This window comes from Symphalangus syndactylus, chromosome 7 (genome assembly GCF_028878055.3).
Source record: "Symphalangus syndactylus isolate Jambi chromosome 7, NHGRI_mSymSyn1-v2.1_pri, whole genome shotgun sequence".
In the NCBI taxonomy this organism is placed as follows: Eukaryota; Metazoa; Chordata; class Mammalia; order Primates; family Hylobatidae; genus Symphalangus; species Symphalangus syndactylus.
Genome location: NC_072429.2, coordinates 100,575,001 through 100,595,368, shown reverse-complemented (window position 1 = coordinate 100,595,368; position 20,368 = coordinate 100,575,001). Strand labels below are relative to the sequence as shown.

Below are 20,368 nucleotides of genomic sequence, written 5' to 3'. Positions count from 1 at the left end.
AGGGTGTACTCCCTCTCCATTACTTGCAACTACTCTTCTTCCTGTTAGGGATACTGGTCCCGTCTGACTGCCTGACACTTGCTCATTCTTCATGCTTGTTTCCATGTGTCTTTTCTGACTCCTCTTCTTCTTCCCTCCGCTCCTCTTCCTCCCCAGCAACCTCATCAGGAGACTCTGACCCATGTGTCCAAGCACTGTGCTCACTTCTAACCCAACCCTGCCTTCGCTGCTATATTTGTGTGGGCATGCCTGTCTTCCCCAGTTGGACCAACACAATGGCATTATTGATCTCTGTATCCCCAGTACCTAATAGTGCATGCTACTTGTAGGTACTCATTGAGGTTTATTGTGTAAGATGAATGAATGTTGCAAATTCCTAAATGTGTGATTCAGATGCCCAATCTTACTCTGTTACTTTGTGAAATTTTTTTAAAGCTATATGATGTTATATCAAAATATGTTGTTATACTTTAGGATAATTGGTGTGTTAGCCCTGAATTTAAGCATAAGTCCCATTTTTTTTTCCATGGGAGTCTAGGAAAGCTATATGTTTATTCAGCAGTAAAATACAGTTTGGAACTTAAATAAACTATTGATCAATTCTGGTCTTATGCTAGAAGGAATAAAGCATCAAGAAAAAGAAAAGACTTGCTGTCAAGACCAGGAAAATTTGACAATAGAGTATTAGAATGCAGGAAACGAGGGGAAGTGGAAAGGCAGCAAGTGGGAGAGAAAAAGTACAGGGACAGAAGAAAGTGAATGTAGGAGCTTTCTGACCCGTGCACTTCAGGAACACAATTCATCCCTAAAATGCTGTTTGATGTCATAGGTTGCAAGTAACCAAATTAAAACCAGTTTGAAAGTAGAGTGAGACAGCTGTCATCATAAGAGTCATTTAATCTGTTTAAAGGTGGCTGCTTGTATGCAGGGACCAACACTCATCTCCAGGGCAGCAGCTGGTGCACACTTCAAGCACAGACCATAAGAGCTACCCCAGGCAGCACCTGCTACCAATAGTGCAAACAACTCAGAGAGACCTTGTTGGCACAAGGGAATACTCTCTCCTTTCTGAGTAAAGAGCAAGTAGATCTAAAGGTTTCACATTTTAAACATACTTTACATTCCTCCTCTTCTGGGGCTCAAGCCTACTTTTGGGCCAAAGCAGATGTTATATCTGACATAGAGTCCTCGGAGCAGCAGTTGTTCCTGAAAGTTCCTTTTTGCATCTTTGTGCCTCATGCAGTGGCTTACAGGTCAACCAGGCTTCTCCCCTGACTTTTGATGTGTAAGAGCTTGTGTTTCAAATGGGTTTGGTTTTCTTAATGTCACCCTAGGTTGGTGGAAAGGAGAGTAAGTGGAAATAGTGGGGAGCAGGGTCGCCTGGGGAGGTTTAAACAGATGGAAGTCAATTGTCTCTTGAGAATAGAGGAGGCTATTGAGTTTTCATTCCACACTCTGTTCCTTTTCTGTCAGCAAAGAACAAGCACTACTCTCTAGCAATTGCTTTCCACTGGACTCCCCCGCCCCGGCATCCCTGCAAAAACCTAACCTAGGGATCAACTTAGTTCACTCCAAATTAGAAAATTAAATAGTGATTTGTTTCTTCTTGTCCACAGGGAGAACCATTTTCTTTCCTTCTTTCAAAATTGCCCAGGTCTTGTGAAGGGTTATTAACACCAGAAAGAAATACGTTTTAATAAGCTTGAATCTCATTTCTACATGAAACCATCAGATTTTATAGTACTGTGATATTTTGATCCCTCTGTCTTTTAGGCTCTGACACCAAAATTGCCATAATGAAGGTGTTTCACTTCTTCTCATTTATTTTTATGGGATCTTTTATTCCCAAATGTCTTTTCATCCCAGCCAAAGGGAGAAATGTTAATAGATCTGCCATCAAGAAGGTTCCAAAGCTGGCATGTGAGGTTTTCTCTTTCCTTGTTTATTATCTTTGAACTTTTGTTTTAAATGTTTTAAACACCTGTTTACCATGTAACTAAATGCCTGATAGTATTGAAAGTACTTTATGGGTTTTAATTTATTTAATGCTCATGAAACCCTATGAGGTAGGTACTGATATTTTTATTTTGCAGATGAGGAAACTGAAGCAAAGAGAAGTAAAATGAAATGTAGTGAGTGATGGGACCAGAGTTTGGACATGGGCAGTCTGGCTCTAAAATGTGTGCTTTTAACTACTATATAGTGCTGCCTCACAAACAACTTGTCTCACAAATCAATATTCTGGATCAGAGGAATGTTGACTGGCCTGCAAATGTATTTTGTATGGCTCATACACAATTCAGAAGTTTTAAAAATTTACATAGAAATCTGCATTTCCTGACTTCTTTTGAAAATGGGAATACCAAACATCATTAGGCTTGAATTCCCAATACGGCAACAACAGCTGAGCAACAAGCAGCTGTTTAGACCAGGCACTCGCTCTCCAATTTCCACAGTCCCCACCAGTGCAGACCATAGTATCTACTTAAATTTCCTGCCTGCCTCAGAGAAGCTTCTGAGCTTGTGACCTCTATTCTAGCTGCTCTATGTATGGACACTGCCCCAGTACAGCAAGAGCCTGCTGCAAAATGCATTTCTTAGTCTTCAATACTTATTTCTCCTTGTAATTGGATTTCTGGTAAGTTATGTCTCATGGTGGACCTGCCCCAAAGATAGAGACTGAATGGCAGTGAGTCACCCGCCCTGGCCTCCATTGTTCTGGAGAAGGTTCCAGCCACATGGTTGATGTCAGCTGGTTTTCCAGAGCCAGAGCTGGGTTGCAGGACAGACACACCTGCATCTAATAGTGAAAGGCAAGGTTGAAAGGCCAAGACCAGCCTGAGGTCTGCGGGACCAAGGGCATCACAGAGGCCAGAAGTTCAGAGGTGGACATAAAAGATGTTAGGAGAATAAGGAAGTGAAAAGAACATAGTACAGTGTATCAGAGGAGGAGCTCCAGGCTGGGAAATACCACTCCCTCAAGAAAGTTACTGCCTGTCTGCTGAATTCACACTTCCTTATCCATGTGTCTCAGTCCATTCAGGCTGCTATAACAAAATCCCTTAGACTGGGTAATTTACAGATAATAGAAATTATTGCTCGTGGTTATGGAGGCTGGGAAGTTCAAGTTCAAGATGCCAGAAGATTCAGTGAGGGGAAGGCCTGTTCTTCATTCTCACTGCATCCTCACGTGGTGGAAGGGGTGAATTGTCCTCATATGGTAGAAGGGGCAAGAATGTACCCTTCATCCTGTTTTATAAGGGCACTAATCCCATTCATGAAGGCAGAGCCCTCATGACTTAATCACCTCTCAAAAGGCCCCACCTCTTAGTATCACTATAATGGAAATTAGGGTTTAACATAAATTTTGGAAGGACATTTTGAGACCATAGTACCGTACAATAAAATCAATACCCCAGCTTCATGGAGTTGTTGTAAAGATTAAATGAGATAGTGTACTCTAAGTACTTAGCGTGCCTGATGTGTTCAATGCTAACCCAGCTGCTGCGAATACTAATGGGTGTTTGCAGTCTGCCTGTGTGCAGAGGCAGGTATGGAGTATGGGTGGGTCCAGTCAGTTCTCGGGGCAAATCCAAGACAGAGTTTGATTATTCATAACCTTAACATTGTGTTACCATCATTTATTTTACTTTTTAGTATATTTATTTATATTTAGTTTTTAGTTTCAAAAGTAAATATGATAGGTGAGAAGCTAGGGTAGACAAGAGAGCTGTGGGTGACAATGCTAAATGCTTTTATCATACTTACGGTTTGTATTTTTTTTTTAGTTTAATGAGAATGCCATACACTTCCCTCTCTCTTTACATCTAGAAATATTGTATGAACAATGAATTCATAAGATGCTTGCAACTTCAGGTGAGCTAAGATTTTGCATTTTGTTATTTTTTCACTTCTCTTCTCCCTCACTCTTTTTCTTCCTTACAGAAATTTATAAATTTGTCATATAATCTAGTTCAGCATTTCCCAAAATGTAAGCTAAAGAACACTAATCTCATAAGATTCTCCAGGAATAACAGGTTTTCGTGATCAAATAAATTTGGGAAATGCTTTATATTTTATCTCTGCTTTGAGATTTACTAAACATGTTAAAACATTGATAAGGCTTTCAGTTGCCTTGAAGTAAAAAACAAAAAACAAGAAACACAGAACATTTAGTCCAATATTTTCTCGAATGCATTTGGCCATTAAACTTTTGCTTTCTTGAGTAAACCCTATTAACACCCTGCTGGATCCAACTGGACAACTGTCAATCTGGGTCTTCTCATTAAATGACTTTCTAACCTTGGAACTGGACTGATTATTGTTACTGCTGCTTTCATTAAAGGTGCTATGTTTTGTATTTATAGATTTATCTTCCTCCCAAAGACCTAACTTTAAAAAAATCAGAAAAGCATATCTTCTACCCTCTGCTTCATATATACTGTAATTGAAAGTGTAAGGATACATCATGAGAAAGTAAACACACAACATAGGTAAAAGTTGTTCCAAGTCTTTAAAAATGTTCTTATATCTTCTACCTTATTATGGTTCAAGATATAGTAACTTTTGTGGGGTTTTGTCATTGTTTTTGTTTTATTTTGTGAAAACATCCAAGAGCCCGCTACAGCCTATAGATTTGCAGACCCTTTCCTTTCCTGGGTAGACTTGCTTTCAGGGAAACATTAACTTAACACAAGTTCTTCTTTAAAATAAGTGTGTAGTGATCTTCTTCCCTCACAGGCTCTGCACATACTTGTTCTCTTTTTCTCTCATCATTTACTTACAGAAAATAAAACCTGGAAGAAGCAGTTTGTTCTATGTTAGGTTCATTTATACAGCAGGCGAGCAGGAGATGGCTGATGACATTAGGAGACACCAGCCATCTCCTAGTGTCTTGGAAGTGCCTTGACACAGGAGTCACCTGGGTTCTGCTTCATCTAAGGAGTGCTTCAGGACATTAGAGAGCCGAGGGAGACAATCCCAGATCAAGCGAGAATTTTCCTTTGCAGGGTAGGGACTGATGCCCGGGCCTGCGACACTCCTTTGGCTCTTTCAGAAGCCTCTTCAGTGATATGGACTCCAAAGCACAGTAACTGATCTTTCCGGATAACACCCAGCAGAGCTGGACTTAGGTACATGCTCAGTCCAGAGGCCTCTTCAGATGTGACAAGGGAATCGCTAATCAGATGTAGAAAGTACCTTGAATGAATAGTCAGTCTGGGGGTGGGGGGAACAAAAACAAAAACACCTCTTAAATTGGTTTTATTGAATGTAGAAGAACTTCCTGAATTCTGTGAATGGCTGGGGAAACACAGGGAAGGGCCCCTGTCTTCAGTGTGAATTCGTTGTCTTGCTCAGGGCCCCTGCCTTTGTTGTAGCTCTTCCTTTCAAATTCAATGCCAGTCATGGCAGCAAAGACAAAAGAAGTTAGCACTAGCTTGCCTCTGCTTGCTCATAATTCTGTTCAGGGCAGATTTATGGAATGGATGATTCTTTCCATCACAGTTGGCTAATTTTAGAAAGATTAGAATGCAGGAGACTTCCGTTCCTATGCTAATACAGCCAGGCAAGTTACTACCATCATCTAGCTGTGTTAACTGAATTTTACTTTTGTGTCTTTCTGGTTTCCTATCTGAAAAATGGGCAGGGAAATGAAGACCTTTTACAGAGTAACATTAGGCATAATGGACAAAAACTGATTACAGACCACTTTACAAATTAATAGCTCCATATTTATGCTATGAATCAACATGTAATTTTTATCTTATAAATAACCAAGATAGTCACAAATTCCTAGTGCTTTTTAAATCAGATACCAAATTCTTTTTTTTTTCTTTAACTTTTATTTTAAGTTCAGGGGTACATGTGCAGGATGTGCAGGTTTGTTACATAGGTAAACATGTGCCATGGTGGTTTGCTGCACAGATCATCCCATCACCTGGGTATTAAGCCCAGCATCCATTAGCTGTTCTTCCTGCTGCTCTCCCTCCCCATCCCTCACAGGCCCCAGTGTGTGTTGGTCCCCTCACAGGGTGTCCATGTGTTCTCATCGTTCAGCTCTCGCTTATAAGTGAGAACATGCGGTGTTTGGTTTTCTGTTCCTGCATTAGTTTGCTGAGGAAAACGACTTCCAACTCCATCCTTGTTTCTACAAAGGACATAATCTCCTTCCTTTTTATGGCTGCATAGTATTCCATGGTGTATATGCACCACATTTTCTTTATCTAGTCTATCATTGATGGGCATTTGGGTTGATTCCATGTCTTTGCTATTGTGAATAGTGCTGCAGTGAACATATGTGTGCATGTATCTTTATAACAGAATTATTTATATTCCTTTGGGTATATACCCAGTAATGGGATTGCTGGGTCAAACAGATACCAAATTCTATTCATTTGTCTTAAAATTCTTAGAAGCAATGTTGTAGAACAGCATATTCCAGGCTGGATTTTACCTTTCACTTTTCTTTGTTACTACTAGGTACATGCAAAAAATTGAAGTTAATATTGTAAATCTTATCCTTTAAATGGAAAACAGAGAAGACACTGAGTTAGAGAAATTTTAACTTTCAAGAGCAGAAAGCAATCAAACATTAAAAATCTTAGGACCATTTCAATGTGACTCTCCATATAAAACCCATAGATTCTAGGAATCATGACCTCTTCTTTTGTAAATATAATTTCCCTAAAAGTAGTGTCAAACACTTTTAGGTCTGGAAAGCGTCTTGGAAATGGATCTTCTGAGGGGTCCAACAGCTTCTTGCTGTATCTGTTTAAGAGTTAATAGCTCACCTAGAACTCAGATCTCCTAAATCTCCAGACAAAACTTTTTTCAAGTTTTCTCTTCTCATTCTGAAATTATTTTATAGTATCTAAGCCACTTCACTTTCCACCTTTCCCTTCCTATTCTCCCCATAAATTGGTCCCTGTAGCTCCCTGCTGCTCCATGGAGACCCTGAGGTGCCATAGGAAAAGGAAGGTTGTTAGCTAAGCCTCTGAGTTCTCTACAACTTATTGAACCAGAAGAGCTCAATTTTTAGCTATTTTTCTTATGATGCTTTCCTGAGATAGGGGCTCCATGGCTCGAAAATGTTTTCAAACCACTGTTCTCCCCGACCAAAACCACATGCTTGTCTCACTCAGTGGTCCTCGCTCAACCTCCAAAGTCTCTTTATATCAACTTTTGTAAGGTTTATTCCTTCTCTTTTCCCTTTTGTACCATTCCCCATCCCTACTACAGACCTGAACGCTTCCCAGCATCTTCTTTTCAAGGGCCACTGTTTTTTACGAGCGTAAATGCCTGAAGTTAAACTGTCTTATCTAAGATCCCTAAGTTCAGCCTCATACCTCAACTCCACACTCTCTTCCCTGATCTGGATATTTTCAAAACAGCTCCTCAGGACAACTGGGAGGTGTTCTGGCTGCCATAAACCTTAAGTCTCCTTGGGTCCCATGTTCACCCAGGAGCTGTGTCTCTTTCCTGTCTTCAAAGCTGCACCAAAGCTCTTTGAGAGTAGGAAATATATATTTTCCATCTTTACATCTAGCACTGGTTTTTAACGTGGTAGGTGTCTTAGTTAAGAATTTCATTGGCTAAAAATAACATGGACCCCCAAACAATAGCTTAAATAAATAAATGAGGGGCTTTCCCTTTCTCATGTAATCAGAGGTCTAGAGATGGGGAGTCTGGAGCTGACATGACCAAGGCACCTCTGTCCTCTCAAGCATCCTTGGCACTTGCTTGTCAACTGTTGTCTGAAGGTAGAGGAACACCTTCTAGAAGGCATCATGTCCATATTCCACTAAAGAAGAAGGGAAGGGCAATCCTGTTGTAGCTCATGAGCGTGATAATTGGGTGTTCATGTGCATATGTGTGATGTGCCACCCTCTGAACCTTGTTATGACATTGGCACATTACCTGTCTGACCTGACTTGGGGGAAAAAAAAAGAAGAAAAAGGGAAAGGAATTGAGCCATTTGTGGTGGAAAATTTGTTGGTGAAAGACAGCAACAAAGCAATAGTCAAGCAAGCTTCTTTAACGGACTTTCTAGAAGTCCCACTTGGTGACATGTACTTACATTTTATTCATAAAAACTGTGTCACATGGACCCCTCTGGCTGAAAGAAGTCTGGAAAATGTAGTGTTTTTAAGGCTGGGTATGTTGTTAATAAAATTGGTGTTCTGTTGGTAAAGAACAAAGAGATAGTAGATATTTGGTGACAACCTGCAGTCTCTACTGGAATAAGTATGCAAAAATACTGCTTATGGCTGGAATGGGAAATGTTCACTCCCACCATGATCACCTGTGTTGAGTACCTGGAAGAGTGGTTCTCAAAGTGTGGTCCCAGACCAGCTGCATCACCTGAGAACTTGTTAGAAATGCAAATTCTTCAGCCTCAGCCCAGACAGATTGAGTCAGAAGTACGTGGAGTCAGTGATCTGTGTTTTAAATGCCCTACAGGAGGATTTTAATGCTGCTAGAGTCTGAGGACCACTGGCCTAGAATGATCATGCAGAAAGTTGTAGACTCTCATGCTCTGCTTGTCTTGACGTCATCAGAGTGGTCTGGGATGGGTTGGTGGCCAAGATAGGCACTAGATAATCTTTACAAAGCAATTTAAGTTCACCCAAATAAAGCTAGAACGATCCAGGTTCCTGATGTTGCTGGGTGTAGGGGGAGCTTGAAGAAAAACTGGCATGGAAGTAGAACTAGGCCAACGAACTTTAACATGCCAACAAATGCCAGAGGCTCCTTCCTCTCAAAACTATCTTTCATTCTTCTCAGTTGAAGGGCTTTAGTTGCCAAACAAAAAGTATTACTCTAGGATCTTGCAATTAAAGATTATCTGAGATGTTGGCAAGGATGTGGAGAAAGGGGAACTCTTGAATACAATTAGTGGGAATATAAATAGGCACAGCCATTACAGAAAAAAGTATGGAGAGTCCTCAAAAAACTAAAAATAGAAATATAATGCCATCTGATCTAGCAATCCCATTGCTGGGTATATATCCAAAAGAAAGGAAATCAGTAAATTGAAGAGATATCTGCACTCCCATGTTTGTTGCTGCACTGTTCACAGTAGCCAAGATACAGAATCAACTTAAGTGTTCTTCAGCAGATGAATGGATAAAGAACATATGGTATATATACACAATGGAATATTGTTTAGCCATAGAAAGAATAAAATTCTGTCATTGGCAGCAACATGGATGCAGAACACTGTGTTTAGTGAAATAATCCAGGCACAGAAAGACAAATATCACATGTACTCCCTCCTATGTGGGAGCTAATAAAAGGTCATCTTATGAAGGTAGAGAGTGGAATGGATGATAGTTACCAGAGACTGGGAGGGGTGGGGCAGAGGAGGGTAAATATAGAGAGGCTGGTTAATGGGTACAAAATGCAGTTAGATGGAAAGAATAAGTTCTATATTGTTCGATAGCACAGTAGGGTGACTGTAGTTAACAATAATCTACTGTATATTTCAAAATAGCTAGAAGAGAAGCTTTGGAATATTCCAACACAAAGAAATGATAAATGTTAGAGGTGGTGGATATCCCAATTACCCAGCTTTTACCATGAGACGTTGTATGCCTGTATCAAAATATTACCTGGACCCCATAAATATGTACAATTACAATCAATGAAAAAGAAAGAGTATTTGAAATGTATAACCCTTGCGCTTCAATGGGACTAATAGGGATGGCTTGTGTGGAGAGGGTTGTAGTCATCCCATAATATCCATCTGCTTCTCCCCCAAGTAACCCATAATGAACTCAGCACAATTAAGTATAATAAAAAGTACACACAGAGCACATGCAGCTTCAAGTTGGCTCCTCTGGCCCAGGGCTCCTCCAATCATGGTCCACAGGCAGATCTAGCCTGAGAACTCTTTGCTACTGGTCTGCAATGAGATAAATAACTTAAATCCAAATGTAAATCAAATACATTACTGGGCTCACTCTTTAGTTCAGCTGACATTTTTTCAAACTAAGACTTTCTCAAAGAAATTAGTGCACAACAAGAAACAAATAGTTCATAGACTGACTCCTTCATGTGGCACTGCCCCTGGCTCCCTTCTAACTAGACAGTCACCTCTGCCCTTCATGGAGATTCCGTAGCTGCCACTTTAAGCATCCTTCTGTCCTTCATTTCTTTAACAAACATTAATTGAGGTCTGTGGTATACTAGCACAGTTGAGATGCTGGGAACACAGCGGGCAATAGGACAGACAGTCTGTAAGGGTACCAGTTGTCATCAAATGGCAGTATCAGATGGGACAGTATGTGTGGAAGTACTTCATAAACCTAATTATATTTAAGAATTGGGTAGTATTCTCTTTCCTTCTTTAGATGGAATAAAAGGTGCAAAGAGAATAAGCACCTTGCACAATATTGCTAGAGTAAGAACTCACCGCTCTCTGGCCGCTAGCTGAATTTGCTTCACTCTTTTCTCTCTCTATAGTGGGTCTCATCTGAAAGAACATTGCTCTTGAGCTTAAGAAGGCAAAAGAATTTAGAGGGTCAGGTGCAGTGGCTCACGCCTGTAGTCCCAGCACGTTGGGAGGCTGAGGCGAGAGGATCACTTGAGGCCAGCAGTTTGAGACCAGCTGTGGCAATGCAGCAAGACCCTGTCTCTACGAAAAATAAAAAAAATTAGTTGGGCATGATGGTGTGTGTGTGTAATCTCAGCTACTCAGGGGAAGCTGAGACAGAAGGATTGCTAGAGCCCAGGGGTTGAAGCTGCAGTGAGCTGATTGTGCCACTGCACTCCAGCCTGTGTCATAGAGCCAGACCCTCATCTCTAAGAAAAAAAAAAAAGAATTTAGAGTTGCGTTTCAGATGAGAAGCACATGATATTGACAATTCATTTCTCTCCCAACCTCTCTCATGGGTGTCTGAACATAAAGCCATATCAGCATATATCATCGGAACTTAAGGGAAAGTGGACTAAAGCTCCAGGTGATGAAAATTACTAGTAACTTGGCCCCTGGTGGGATGCCAGTGAGAAAATACACTTCTACAGGTGCTTGAATTCTCTTGGCCCAGGGCTTTAGGAAGCCACAGGAAAAGGTCAGGATGCTCAGGAATAGAGACATGCTGTCAGAGAAGGATGGAAGGGTAGAAGAGAACAGTGCTGGGCCTAGCGACTTTAAAAAAGACTGGCAAGCCAGTATGGCAAATGTTAACATTTGTTAAATCTGAGGAGTGTGCATGTGGGTGTTTTATTTTTTCTCTGTACTCTCTTTCATGTTTTAATATCTCATAATTTAACATTTAAAATTTTTAAAAAGATCCTCAGCCGGGCGCGTTGGCTCACGCCTGTAATCCTAGCACTTTGGGAGGCTGAGTCAGGTAGATAACTTGAGGCCAGGAGTTCGAGACCAGCCTGGCCAGCATGGTGAAAGCCCATCTCTACAGAAAATACAAAAATTAACTGGGCATTGTGGCACATGCCTGTAATCCCAGCTATTCTGCTCTAGAGCCCGAGACACAAGAATGGCTTGAACCCAGGAGGTGGAAGTTACTGTGAGCTGAGATTGTGCCACTGCACTCCAGCCTGTGTGACAGAGCAAGACTCTGTCTCCAAAAAAAAAAAAAAAAAAACCAAAAAAACAATTTTTAAAGATTCATAGAACAGAATAGATCAGATGATCAATGCAGCACAGAAGAAGAGAAGCTGCAGTAAATAAAATATTCATGGCCCTAAAGTTATGAAGGGCAGAGATAGTTTAGTTGTGTGTGTGTGTGTGTGTGTGCACGCATGTGTACATGCACATACTCAGAAGTTTTAGCATGCATCAAAATGCCTTGGAGGGTGTTTAAACCACAGAGTATTGACTCCATCTAGTTCTGATTCAGTAGATCTAGCGTGAGGCCTGAGAATTTGCATTTCTGAGAAGTTCCCATAGCAAATCCTCATATCTTTTTGAGTAGATATTGTGTGCTCTTCCTACAATTACCTGGACTGGTTTGACTCATTTATTCAACAGATTTTTAGTACTTACCTACTATGTGCCAAGTACTGTGTTACATGCTAGGGATATATGGTTTATTGTGCACATATAACTCCTTATCTAGAGGCAATCGTTAAATACATATTATATGTTTATGCCAAAAGGTGAGCAATCATCTAAACCCTTAAGCAAGCTGTTGGGTATTATAATAGCTAATCAGTAGGATAGGGGAACACCATGGGGACGGCTGTGTACAAAAACTGCTTTTTTATGTATGGTACTTCATAATGAATACAGATAACTTTCTTTTTCTCTTCTCATCTTCCCCCCAACCACCACCTATTTTTTTCTCTCGTTTCTCTCTCTCTCCCTCCCTGGGATACATGTGGTTGACGGGCTCATACAACAGCTATCTCAAGCCACCTCTTGCTGCTGCCTGTTACCAGAGGTTCTGAAAAGCCAGATATTTGCTCTGCCAGATTCACTGGCAGCTGGGGCTGGCCACATGCCCTCGTTTTGGCTAATAAGTGGAAATAGGTTGGGGGCCTTTTGGGAAAGATTTTGCTTCTATACAAGAGGACAGATGTAAGAGGAAGATCACTGGCACAGCCACCTTCCCTGTCTTCCTGCCTTAGGGCTGTAATAGCCATCTTGTGACCATGAGGCAACTAACATAAGGATAATTCCAAAGGTGGCAGAGTGACAGAGACTGGCTTTTAATGACATTTTCGACCAATTCAACCAACGTTAGCACACCATCCATATTCAGACTTAATGTTAGTGATAAAAGTAAAGCTCTATTTTAATGAACTGTTAATTTCTATCAGTTGCAGAGGAAATCACTCCCAACTGATACATCCCCTTCTCCCTTTCTTCCTCTTCTTGTTTTTTTTTTTCCTTTTTTATTTTCCTTCTCTCCTTGGTATGTGTGAATTGTGTCCTCCTTGTAAATTCATATGTTGAAGTCCTAACCTCCAAAGCCTCAGCATGTGACTGTAGTTGGAGATGGTCTTTAAAGAGGTGATTAGGTTAAAATGAGGTCATTAGGGTGGGCCCTAATCCAGTGTGACTTGTATCCTTAAAAGAAGAGGAAATTTGGATATAGAGATGTAGAGAGGGAAGACCATGTGAAGACACAGGAAGAAGACAGACATCTACAAGCCAAGGGAAAGAGACTTCAGATAAAACCAACCCTGTTGACACCTTGATTTTGGACTTCTAGCCTCCATAACTGTGGGAAAATAAATTTCTGTTGCTTTAGCCACTTAGTGTATGGTACATTTTTATGGGAGCCCTGCTGAGCAAATATACTTCTTTCTCCCACCTTTTATTTCCCCCATATTCTTTCTTTTTCTTTATTTGTGTGGATATATATATATATATCTCCAAGGGGTAGCCTAGAGTGAGGAATCCCTTCATTAGGGCCCCTCAGCAGACTTCTTACGTCTCCTTGGCCAGAATTATGTTGCATGCTCATATGTAAACCAACATCTGAGAAGGGGAATGGAACCACCATAATTAGTCTAAACCAGTCAAGATTCACCCTCTGGCTGGAATGGAAGCTGCCTTTCTTACAGCTTATAGATGCTTACAGAACCGTGGGGACAACAAGACTATAAGCAGGGTTCTGTAAGAACAATGGTTGTCAGCCTAAGGCAATTTTGCATCTGCCTTTCCCCAGCTGAAGGGACATTTGGGTAATATCTGGAGATGTTTTTGATTGTCACAACCTGGGGGAAGAGGGGAGTTGCTATTGGCATCTAATGGGTAGGGGCCAGAGATGCTACTAAATATGCTACGACGCACAGGAAAGTCCCCTACAACAAAGAAGTATCCAGCACAATTGTCACTCATGCCTGGATTGAGGAACCCTGTGTTAGAGGAAGGGAAGAAGGGGTGGCTATTAGGAGGACAACAAGGGGTGTTTGTCATGGATGGAAAAACACATGTACGTGATGTTCTCACAGCCTCCCTGTGAGTCTCACCAGCTTCAGGCCACAGCATCCCTGAGCGACAGAAGCTGGTCTCATTACATTGGCCAACCAGCCCTCAGTCTACAACTGTCTGTCAGAGACCCAGTGAATCAGAAAGATTTGTGCAGACTAAAATTAGAAAAGAGATGAAAAGTGATTATTTGGAAATAAATTTGAATATGCCTATTTAGATCCTCCAAGACTGCAGTCTGATATATAAATAAGACTAAAAATATGAAATTATGGTACCCTGTCATTCTATTCACTAGATTTCACTAGCTCTGATTCTAATGAGGCCTTAGTCACTGTGTTAAATTAATGCTTTTTAATATTTAAAAGATTAATAATCTTGCTTTGGTATGTTAGTGGTATATTTTTAAATTTAATAATTTCAAACAGTAGCTCTTCAAGTATTCGAATCAATGATTTTTTATATCCACTCATCTTGATGTTTTGCCATAAGTAATAAATGGTGTAATAAAATATCTTTGTGCTTCAAATAATACCTCAGCACTTTTGAAACTTCTTTGCAAAACTTGACTACAGTTTATGTATGTGAGTGATAGGCACACATATCTACGAAGGTGGCTAGATTTTTAAAAAATTAATGCCATGACCTGCAATTTCCTTTGCAAATATATAGCTTGTCCTGTTTGCTTTATGGCTGTTGTTTGCAACATCATATTTTCCCCTCAAGTAAAAAATTTAAAAATGACGTAGAAGACTTTGGCCAAATTGGCTAACAGTTTCATCATGTTTGATATTGTTCCAAGTTTTCACGCACCTACTTTTATATATACGTAATGTATCGGCTTTTGATATAGCAAAAAACACATAGGTAGCTTAAACTGCAAAGCATTTTCTGTTTTTCAGGCTGTATATTACAAGACCTACCAAGCAGCATATTTGCTTAAATGTTCTGTACTTAATTGCCAGAGTTTGCAGTGGACTCTTCATTTCTTAAAGAATTACCACAAATGTATTCACTTATTCAACTCCTGTGTGTTCACATACATTTCGATCACTATTTTCTTTTCTTCAATCAGCCAGTGTCTAGAAGTAAGAACCATCATCTTTAATTCGATCTCTGGCTTATTATAGACCTAGGATCCTCACAGGAATATTTGTTCAATTTGAACATGCTCTTCAGCTGTGTTTTTTTTTTTTATTTTGTTGCCTATGGATGACAGATAATGATGTTTTTACACATTTAAAAGTACTTCATTTCCTTATTACATGGACATATTTCTAATTGGCTCCAGGCTCCTTTCTATTAATAGCTGTTGAAGATGCACTATACATCTAATTTAGCACTGCCTGGGGTGACACAATTGGGTCTCAGTTACTTTACTGCCAATATGTACAGCTTATGCCACAGGGAGCCTGGAACTAATTGGTGAGATCCTTGCCCTCTGAGACCAAATCTAATACATGCTTCCCAGACAGCTTCCCTCTCAGGGACCTCGGCGTTCCTCATTACCCTGACCATCTTTGATTTGGTGGCATGATTGACATAAGGAAGGCAAAGCCACCTCCTTGGCTTTATTTATTCTAAAGACATTTGACTTTATCCATACCCATCCCTGTGGAATATGGAAGCCCTCGGGGTGACTCCTGAATTTCCATATAGGAGCTTAGGGGTAGCAATATAGAAGGCCAGGGGCTTGAATGAATGTATGTTTGCAGGGAAAACATACTTCGTTTCATTTTAATTGTATTCTTTAGTGAGGAGGTTGATGGATATTTGGTTCCGGCAGGGAGTATAGGCTCCCTAAGTCACCCTTTGTACCTTTGCAGAGCCACTGGTTATTCTCTTTGTGGAAAGCCCTTTTTGGTGCCACCACTGAAAGCCAAACCTCTTAGTATGACTTTAAGGAGTATGACATTAACCAATCCCTTGAGCCTTATGTTCCACCTCTCCTGCCACCCCAACCTCCCACTCAGCTGAGCTGCAATAATTCCATGAACAGGACATACGGCTTTTTATCCCCTCTTCTGTTCCTTACTTTTTGGTGTCCCCAAGGTCTAGATCTGGCCCTCTCTCCCCGATGCCAACAGCACTTCCTGCCCACCACTATCATCACAGGTCAGGTGTGGAATTCCAGTGGTTCAACATACAGCTTTCCTCAGCGCAGACTGTGAACACTTTGAAGGCAAGGCCCATATCTTAGTCATTTAGGCATCACGAGTACCCAGGTGGGTTCTGACATTTGACTGGCACTCAATAAAAGTGTATTGTGTTAAGCTCTTATTGTTACTATGGTATTCTGTCTTTATCAATAGAAGAGGAGGGTTTTCCCAGTAACATGGGTAGTTGAAACATAACCGTATAAATGCTGAACCACTTTCTGGATGAAAAACATCTCAAGTCTCTGCCTTAGTAACAAGCCCTAACGTATGTTTTACTTCAAGACTCAAGAATATCATTGTGAACATTGGTTATGATACTGACCTCTGACATTAGCAGTGTTGCACGACCTATGAAGGTGCCCTGAAATAATGGTGTCAATCAATGCAACTTTAAATAAAACATACACATTGACAAAAATCAAAAAGCATGGGTCCACCCAGTGACCTTCCAGTGAAGCACCAAAATTTATTTCGTGAAACTTCGATTTCAATGAGTGAATGCAGGTTTACTTGTCTCACAAGGCAGCTGGAATATATTTCTCTTTTTTCAGATTATTTACAGTGAACTTCTTAGAAAAGCTCCTGTTTTCTGTTTCTGGACAGTATTAGTATTCAGGACAGAAACACTTAACCGGGCTGGGTGCAGTGGCCCACACCTGTAATCCCAGCACTTTGGGAGGCCGAGGCGGGTGGATCACGAGGTCGAGAGATTGAGACCATCCTGGCCAACATGGTGAAACCCCGTCTGTACTAAAAATACAAAAATTAGCTGGGCATTGTGGTGCGCACCTATAGTCCCAGCTACTCGGGAGGCTGAGGCAGGAGAATCACTTGAACCTGGGAGGTGGAGGCTGCAGTGAGCTGAGTTCGTGCCACTGCACTCCAGGCTGGCGACAGGGCAAGAATCCATCTCGAAAAAAAAAAAAAGAAACACTTAACTATTCAATGACTACAGAAAGGTTATATGAACTTGATCTATATTATATTTGTCATGAAATAATTTTTCACCTCTAGAGAATCAGGTTGTTGTCACAACAAAAATGTTGTATCGATACACTGTATTGATAATAGCACACTAAATGATTTTGTCTGTCTTTTCTCTACCCTGTTGTTCAACAAGTATAATTTGCTGTGTATTGTGCTAAGTAGGAGCTGAGGGAGTAAGGGTATATAAGATAGACATGATTCCTGCCTCAGGGTCTTCATGTTTAAAGAGGAGGGACAGACCAACAAATAGAATTGCAATATAGAATGTTTCAATGTTGAGATTTTCACCAGCCTATAAAACATAGGCCACCTTTACCATCACCTGAAATTCCTACAACGTTTTCATCACCAGTTCAAGAGACCATCATAACCTTGACTAGGGCCCATGGTATTGCTCTGGTGGCAGTAATCGGGATTTTAATAAAGGTCTATGGTAATTTCCCTGGGCATGGTTATTTTTGGTGTTTTGTGGTAGAGTTGTAGGGCTGGCTAAGGTTCATAGGATTTATATTTCATAATCTCAGTGGCCCGTATGTGGAGAAGAATGGTGATGCCTATCAGTGGTAGTAGGTGGTAGTCACCAGCGGTAGCCCCAGTGGAAAAGACTGTGTCTAAGTAGAGAACACGGGAAGTAATTACTGCTGCTGGAAGTTGGAGCAGAAGTTTCTACTTGGAGCTTTTCTGGAAACACGTTTTGCTTATTCATCACAATATGATTAAACTGTGTAGATATCCAAATGTTGTGAATGATGGAATTAAATGGTTTGATTTATGCCTATGTGGTTTTTGTCACATGTCACTTCCACTATTTATTTGATATATGTTATTTGTAGAAAACCACACTAGACACTGAGGGGACTCTGTTTTGGTCTCAGTGGGTTTACAGATCAGGAATGGCACCAACCAAGGACACAGGGCATGCATGTTCAAGGTCACAGGGAGAGTGCCAGCTGTGAATGGAAGTAGATTTAGGTTCCTAATGAGAAAACAAGAGTGTTGTGTAGGACTGTTTTAAAAACTCATCCCAGTGAAGTGATTGGCAATGGAGAGTTCCCCTAGGTCTGAGAGCAGGAAGAAGAATCCTGTAACCCTAGCAAAGCAGAGTGGTTGATATTAGCTGGTGCTAGGCTTAAGAACAACTGTCAGAGTTTACATTAAAAATCAAATTTATTATAGATTTTTGAGATCAAGATTATCTACATTAAATATGGAATAATTCCACTTAACTAATACTTATTTAGAATCTATCAAGATTCTCTTTAAGCCATAAGGAATTTCCTCTTCTATTCTAGTCTTTCTGACAATCACAAACAGAGAATTAGGGGATTGGGTCAACCTCATTTTGTCTTTTTAATGGTGATTTAAAAGTTAGTGATAAAAAATTGTCTTACTGAGGAATGCACAGAGGTTTTACTAAGTTCGTTCTAGTCTTGTGGACTAATCATAGCATGTTAGAATTAGAAATGAGTGATCATCCTTATCTGGGGTTTTCAAATGTTGTTTAGCCATACCATTGTCTAAACAAAGTTTTACACTGAAGTGTGGTATGTGAAACAGACAAAAGTGGAGTTGGGTGTGGGGGCTAATCCTTATTGATTTACTCCAGTCAAATCTCAAAGGGATCCCCCAGAGTCCCCAGGGATTCCTCAAGACACAGAAAAGTACAACTCTGGGTCACTTTCCACATTTCATAAATGAGAGTGCCAAGGCCCAGGAAGGGTAAGTGAGTCTCCCCATAGTACTGCTTGTTAGGGGCAGAAAAGGGTCTAGCGTTTTTGACTTATTTTGGCTTATTTCATTGAGCTTTTTTCTGAAAACCTAACACAATTTGTGTATCTTTTCATTTGTGTTTACAAGTGCCAATAGTTTCCAAATTAAGCCTCTGACTTGTTTGTAACTGAGGAAAAGAGTGACTGCTATGTCCTGAGCCAAGAGAGAAATAGGTTAAATCCACTGTCTGTCTTTATCTCCTTCTTGTATTTGACGGTGTTTATCCTGGCTCTTCAGTTGGAAAAGAGAGGCCTCCGCAAACCCCAGCCACAGCCCTGTCCTTTCAGTGGGAAATGTGGTTCCACAGATGATGATGGATTTCCATGTGCATCTTTGTTGGAGAGCTTCTGTGTGATTCTGGCATCTAGTAGCTAGAGGAGGTCAGCTTATGAGCACAGGGAGATCTTTTCTAGACTTCTAAGGATTGTCTTTGGGTAACAAGGCCCTACACAATTCTGCTTTGCTACCGTTTAGGTGATCCAGCTCCATCTTTTTAACCTCTATTCTAAGATATGTCCACAGCCGTGCATGCTCCCCTTGGTGGTGTAGATTTGTTTCTGCAAAGTAGCTACTCAGTCAGGGACCACCCCTATCTTCCCCTTCTGCCCTGGCCACATGCACACTCACACACACACATGCACACGCACACACACAGCTAGGTATACCATATGAGCAAGTTCTAGCTCATGAAATGTGAATGGAAGTGATGTGTGTCATTTCTAGCCCTGCCCTAGCAAACCCTCCGATGCAGCATTCCTCAGGGCTCCCTCCCTGTTTGTTGGCTGGATACATAGAATTTAAGCACCTAGACCAATGTTTCTTTAGCTCAGCCTATCAGCATTCGGGGATGAGGAATTCTTGGTTGTGAGGACTTGTCCTGTGCATTGTAGAGGGTTTAGCAACATCCCTGGCTTCTGCCCACTCCATGCCAGGGGCATCTCCCCTGTTGTAACAGCCTAAAATGTCTCCAGGCATTGCCAAATATCTCCTGGTTTGGCAGAAGGTGGAGGGAAGTGGGGTTGGGAGGGGCAAAATGACCCCTGGTTGAGAACTACTGCCTAGAGTATTGCAGAGCCATATGATGGAAAGGCCAAGGGGCCCTGCATCTCCTGAGATAGAAAGCCAACTGGCACTTACTGCATGGGGCTGTGAAGCTATGGAAATGTTGAGGTTTACTTGTTACAGCATCTGATGGTACCTAACCAAGCATACTGCTTTTTATCTGCTTTACAAATTGGACTTCTATGTAAGATTCCTTTTAAAGAAAGTGTATCCCTCAAAAAGAATGAAATGAACATAACCTTTGGAAACTTTTGACCCAGTTAATCTCTTCCCTTTACAGATAGGAACCAGTTACAAAGAAGTGAGGTGACTTGTCCAAGACCGCACAGATAGGGAGCTGCAGAGGCAGGCCCAGAACTCAGGCCTTCAGGTGGTTCACCCTGTGCCCTAAACTGAAGCCACTTACCTTTAACTATCTCTAAGCAGGAACAGATGGAAGTGATAAAACCAGCCACACTTGGTACAGTTTAACTTGGCCTACATGTAGGAT

The 20,368-nt window shown here is 40.9% G+C and overlaps 1 protein-coding gene and 1 non-coding gene across 7 annotated transcripts in view; both read left to right on the top strand.

The window, feature by feature from the left end:
- The window catches only part of NCALD (neurocalcin delta), a 456,181-nt gene that overhangs the window by 281,501 nt on the left and 154,312 nt on the right, over nucleotides 1-20,368 (top strand). The gene's annotated exons all lie outside the window — the stretch shown is intronic.
- Nucleotides 7,823-7,927, top strand: LOC129487104 (small nucleolar RNA U13). Its single transcript, XR_008659226.1, has one exon. It is a non-coding gene; the product is annotated as a small nucleolar RNA U13 (small nucleolar RNA).